Here is a 6,000-nt window from a genome sequence, read left to right as displayed (position 1 = left end):
CTATCTTGGTTTGGATTTCACCTAAAGCTTTTCCTATGGATGGTTGCTATCATGGTGCTTGTCTTCAATCTAAGTTCTCAATGTATCTTCTTGGTGTAAGAATTGTCCATATCTTGTTTCTCCCAATCAATCCTTGTTTCTGTTAGTGGCTGGTTGTCACTTCATTAGTTTGAAAAGGTTTCCATAAGCCCACTACTATTATGTTCTTTTTGTTGTTGTTTTTCCAACAACTCCGTACAATTCTTCTTGCAAAGATGGTAGCCAAGTTCATTTCAGATAATAGTTGTCATTCTTTTCTTCATTCTCTTCTTCCGTATGAGCTAGTTCATATTCTATTGTTCCGGAGGCATTGTGTTGTTGCTCTTTTGGGTCAATCTTGTTGTTCTATCAAGATCATGGTGTTCACTTGTTCTATTTAGTTGTTTGTTATGTATATTGTCTATTTTTCCCATCTTATCGAATTTTTTGTCCCATTTTCCTACCGAAGTGCTGCCAAAATTTTCCGTGAATTCTTGCTTCCTTCTCATATCAGTCCTCATCTCTTTGCAACCTTCAAGGATCGTTGGTTTCACTCGTTTGTCAAAGAAGTGACTAGTTTTTACCTCTTGTTCTTTCTCATCCTCTCCCCCTTTCATTCTTGGATCTCGGGGCGAGATCCTCTTGTAGTGTAGGAGAGTTGTGACAGCCCGATGCCGACGTTCCAGAAGATTCCATTTCCTTTCCGTTTTCGTCGTGTGTTTGTTTTATTTTGTCGCATCATCATCGCATCATGCGCATAATCAGCATTGCATCGGCATCCCGTTGCCGCCCGTTTTCAAAACTTGCATCCGTTGGTAGTTGCCGGTTCTCGTCGTTGTCCGTTCTGAGCCCGACCGCACTCGCACGCTCCCGCGGCACCGTCGAAACCCTGTTTTAAAGTGTGCGTTAAACTTTCTCTGATCAGATTGAGATTTGACGTGCGGTCCTACTTTAATATAGCCAGGCTGCCTGTCAAATTTCGTTGCGATCAGAGTCCGTCTGGTACCCGAACGGTCAACCGTAGAGGCACTGTATTCGGTCTACCGTCGGACGTGTTTCGGTGTTTTAAATCTTGTTGCTGCGCCGCGCTATTTCCCTCTCACCCCTACATAGCCCATCTACACAGGTCAGTAGTGCCACCTAGCCACTTCCTCCGTTCGTGGTCATCGGATCGCGATCGGACGGACGAGGTCCGCCCCACCACAGGTCAACCCTATATAAGCTCCACCCCCCTAGAGAGACCTCTCTCACTCTCTAGGTTTTCCCCCATGTAAAATTGCAGCCACCCCCTACCAAAACTCCAACTTCAAGCCCCACCTCTTCCAATCCCGAAATCCACTCCTCCCCTTCGTTTTCAACCCTCAGATCCACAATTAGAGGCCTAAATTTTCATTTCCTAGCCCTACCGGACATTGTCCATGGCCGCCGGACATTGTCCGGGCGACCACAGGAGCCCTCCCATGCCCGCAGCTCATCCCGAGCTCCACCCATGGCAGCAAGCCATCCCGAGCCAGCCCCCGTCTCCTGCGCCTCGTGCCTTCCTCGCCGCCAGCCGCCGCATCCTGCCAAGAGTCCGCCGCCGCCGCTGGCGCCAGATCCCGCGCCTCCCGTCGAGCCGGCCTGCGGTCGTGCCTCGCTGGCCGGATCCCGTCGCTCCACCGCCCTGCGTGCTTCGCCGCCGACCGCCGGCCCGATCCGGTCCGGGCTGGGGTCCCTTCGCCTCCTATGTCGGTGCCTCCCCGTGCCCACCTCCTACTGCCAGAACCGCCGCCGCCATGCCCCGAGGTCGACGAGCCAACGAGTTCGCCGAGCGCAGCGCTCGCCTCCCTCTTGGGCCTTGCCCTCGTTCGGCTCAGGTGGCCAGACCAGCAAGGCCCAGCATAGGCCGCCCGGTCAGGCCGGCCCAAGCCCAGGTCGACCACCTCCTTCCACAGCAGCTCCAGGCCGGCCCAAGTGAAGGCCCAAGGTGAGCCTGAGCCATCCCCTCGCCCACGTGCATTTTTATTATGTAACGCCATGCCCGTGTAGCCCATTAGGAATAGTTTCGGCCCAGCAGTAATTTAGGATTTTCCGAATTAGTGGTATTCTAGGAATTAGCTAAATATTTAAACGCGTGTAACTTTTTATCCGTGTATCGGATCGAGACGTGTAATATATGTTTTTCGCGTAGTTTTACGCGTAGATTACGTTTGTGCACCTTGCGTATTTGTTTGATTTAGTTTAGCATGCCAAATGCTTTGTTTACCGTGCTGTCTATATAGGATAGACGTCGTATTTATTTTTCGCGCTAGACCGTATTGCCCGAATGCCGTTTTAGAAATGCCCATGTTTTAGGGACCATTTTTCCATGCATTTTAGAGCGGTCATTTGTATTTTTGCGTGTAGGGAATTGCCTCTAGTTTATTTTCCCGTATATAGGTTATTTTCCCGCATTTATGTGTGGCTTTAATTTGTGTTGCAACCCCACATGCTTTATATGTTTCCATGGTAGAAAAATTCGTTGGATTTTTTTGTGCAATTAGTTTTAGCTTTTGAGGAAGTTAGTTTGCGAGATATTTTGTTATGTTGTCCTTTTGTTTAATTCGTAGGATTTATTCCGTGCGTCGTTTGACAGAGTTGTCAACTAGGAAATTGTTCTTAGGTGTTTAAACTAGCCTCTGGTATTTTTAGTTGCAATAGAAATGCATGTTTAGGTTTGTTTTGATTGCCCTCAAGTTGCTAGAAATAGTGCTGTTTTAGACATGCTGAAATATTTCTAAGTCTGGAATCTGTTATATTTTGTTGCTGTCTTGTCTTGCTTGCATCTTGTGATCTGTAGCTCTTTTGAGGTTGGTCCAATGGAGTTAGTTGTACCCCTTGTGTTTCTCTAGCATGCTGTAAATTTTCATGTCATTTGGAGTCCTGTAGCTGTAGGTTTTGCTGCTGTCAATATTGCTTCAGATCAAAAACTGCACCTTCATGATGTGTTATTTTCACTGTCTGAAATAGTGTGTGAGATGCCATTTTGTGTCTTCTTTTCCTAGTGCTCCTTGCTTCCACGCTAGTTGTTGTTGGTTGTTTGTAGTAGTGCTTCTTGCCCTCTTCCGTGCCATGTCTTGCTTGAGCATAGCGGAGTTGTGTAGTCGTAGTTGTGGGGTGTAGAAAATGCTATGTGGCTGATTTTGGCAGATTGTAGTCATTTCTTGTTTTGCTCGTAGTTTTTGAACCGTAGCTCTGATTTGATCGTGTCCTACATGAAACTTGCTTAGAATCTCGTGTAGTTTCATTTTCTCTTGCTGGTGTCATGTGTTGAAGTTCTCGTAGCCGCCGTTGCACACATTTTGCATTCATGCCATCATATCTTGCGGTGCTTGTAACTTTTGGTCCGTAGCTCCGTTGGAGATGTTCTTTATGTGTAGATTGCTTGAAATGACGCGTAGAATCACGTGAACCTATATGTTTTTCTGTTTAACAACTAATTAAATGCATTAGTTCAGATCTGGACAGAATTGTAAATTAAAATGTGAGGTCGTCTCGGAGATGCTATATGTCATTTCCGACCTCATTTAAAATGTCTAGATAGGTAGGTCAATTTCCGCTTCACCTCTTGCAAGTTTGACAACATTAATATTGCCGTGTAAATAACTGGGAGTGAACTAAATAATTCATATGTGGAGTTTCGTCAATATGCAACTCGTTGCATATTGAACTTCACTTAATGTGTAGTGTTTGTTTGTGTCATTTTCCATGCCGTGACTTGCATGTATTCAACTGCTCATGCATCATTTGTGTTGTTGCATCGCGTGGTGAATATCGTGTGTTGATTCTTGTTTCCGGTTTCCTTCGTCTCGTTAGAGTTCCGCAAGCGTGTCAGAAAGTGAGGACTCGTTCGACTACGTCGGTTCCTTTGCTTCATGGAGGCATTCTTCTTCCAAGCGGGATCTCAGGAAAGATGGTCATTTCCCCAGATACCATTACTATCATTGCCATGCTAGTTTGTCACTTCTATCGATTATGTCTCGTTGCCTACCACATTTTAAATATCAGCCTCTCAACAATGCCATGAAACCTTCAGCCTGTTCAACCTAGCAAACCACTGATTGGCTATGTTACTGCTTGCTTAACCCTGGTGTTAGCGTTGCTAGTTGCAGGTGCAGTTGCTTCCATGTGATAATAGGGGTTCCTTGTTATATCATCATATTAAATGCTATTTAATTCAATGCACCTATATACTTGGTAAAAGGTGGAAGGCTCGGCCTTTCTAGCCTGGTGTTTTGTTCCCCCTTTGCCCCCTTAGTTTTCGGCTACCGGTGTTATGTTCCATAATCGAGCGCTCCTAACACGATCGGGGTTGTTATGGGGACCCCCTTGATAATTCGTTTTAGATTAAAGCTGGTCTGGCAAGGCCCAACTTTGGTACTACATTTGCCTAATAACCCAATAATAATGCATAGGGACCCACCGGCACCCACGGACTAATTTAATCAACCCCCGGGCCAGTGCTCCTCATGAGTGTTGGTCCAAAACTAGAGTCGTTTGCGGGGCCAACCCGGGGCAACTCGGGAGATTTCTATCAGGCCACCGTACGCTGTGCTTATCCGTCGTGTCCTGAGAACGAGATACGCGGCTCCTATCGGGATCGTCGACACGTCGGGCGGCCTTGCTGGATTAGTTTTACCTTTGGCGAGATATCTTGTGCATCGGGATTCCGGTGATGTTGTGGGTAATCTCAGAGTTGAGGTTTTCCACTAGGGAATCCGATGAGATCGTGAGCTTCGTGATCGAGGATTTCTATGCGGCTTGTGGTAATTTGTGATGGACTAGTTGGAGCACCCCTGTAGGGTTAAATCTTTCAGAAAGCCGTGCCCGCAGTTATGTGGCAACGTGGAAGCTTTGTTTAACACTGGTTCTAGATAACTTGAAGTTAATTTAATTAAAACTTGCCAACTGTGTGCGTAACCGTGACTGTCTCTTTCGTGAGTTCCTTCTCCGATCGAGGACACGGTGGGGTTATGTCTGACGTAGGTAGGTGTTCAGGATCATTCGTTTGATCATCAGTAGCTCACGTCCGTTATGCGTAGATCTTCCCCCTCTTATTTCTTGTACTCGTAAGTTAGCCACCATATATATGCTTAGCCGCTGCTGCAACCTCACCACTTAACCATATCTCACCCATTAAGCTTTGCTAGTCTTGATACCTTTGGAAATGAGATTGCTGAGTCCCCTGTGGCTCACAGATTACTACAACACGAGTTGCTTGTACAGGTAAAGGTTACTTGACGCGAGCGCGTTGATTGTTCATTTGGAGTTGATTCTTCTTCTTCTTCTTCATCAATCTAGGATGGGTTCCTGGCCGGCAGCCTAGGATAGCAAGGATGGACGTCGTTCTTCTTTTGTCGTTTGTTTTCGTCCGTAGTCGGACCCTGCTCTTACTCTTGATGATTATGTAATGTACTGATGTGACTCTGATGTAGCTTGTGGCGAGTGTAAGCCAATTCTATATATCTCTTCTTTTCAGTACATGTACTTGTAACGATATCCATTCTTGCGACACGACGAGATGCGCTTCTATCCCTGACGAGGCCCTCGTGCCAAATTGAGGATAGGGTCGCATCTTGGGCGTGACAACTATCCTATCTAGACAGCACGTAAAACTAGGCATATGGTGGCTCAAACTACGTCAAACAAATATGCAAGTTGTGAAATCGTAATCTACGCGAAATTCTACACGAGATACATATATAGATCACCTCGAACCGACTTATGGAATAAAATCTACGGACGTTCTAAAATCGCCTAATTTTCTGGAATTTATATAATTCCGAAAATCAACCTAATTATTTAACGGGCCGGACAGGGGCGCAAGATAAAAAAAGGCACGGGCGGGGGGAATGGCTCACCCTGGCCACTTGAGCCGGTGAGGAGGCGCGGGGCTGCGGCTCCACGGGAGGCGTGGCCATGGAGATCGGGGGCGGCGGCGGCTTGGGGAGGCAGCCGCCTCAG

This window comes from Hordeum vulgare, chromosome 6H (assembly GCF_904849725.1).
Source record: "Hordeum vulgare subsp. vulgare chromosome 6H, MorexV3_pseudomolecules_assembly, whole genome shotgun sequence".
Lineage (NCBI taxonomy): Eukaryota > Viridiplantae > Streptophyta > Magnoliopsida > Poales > Poaceae > Hordeum > Hordeum vulgare.
Note: the sequence above shows the minus strand (reverse complement) of the source record.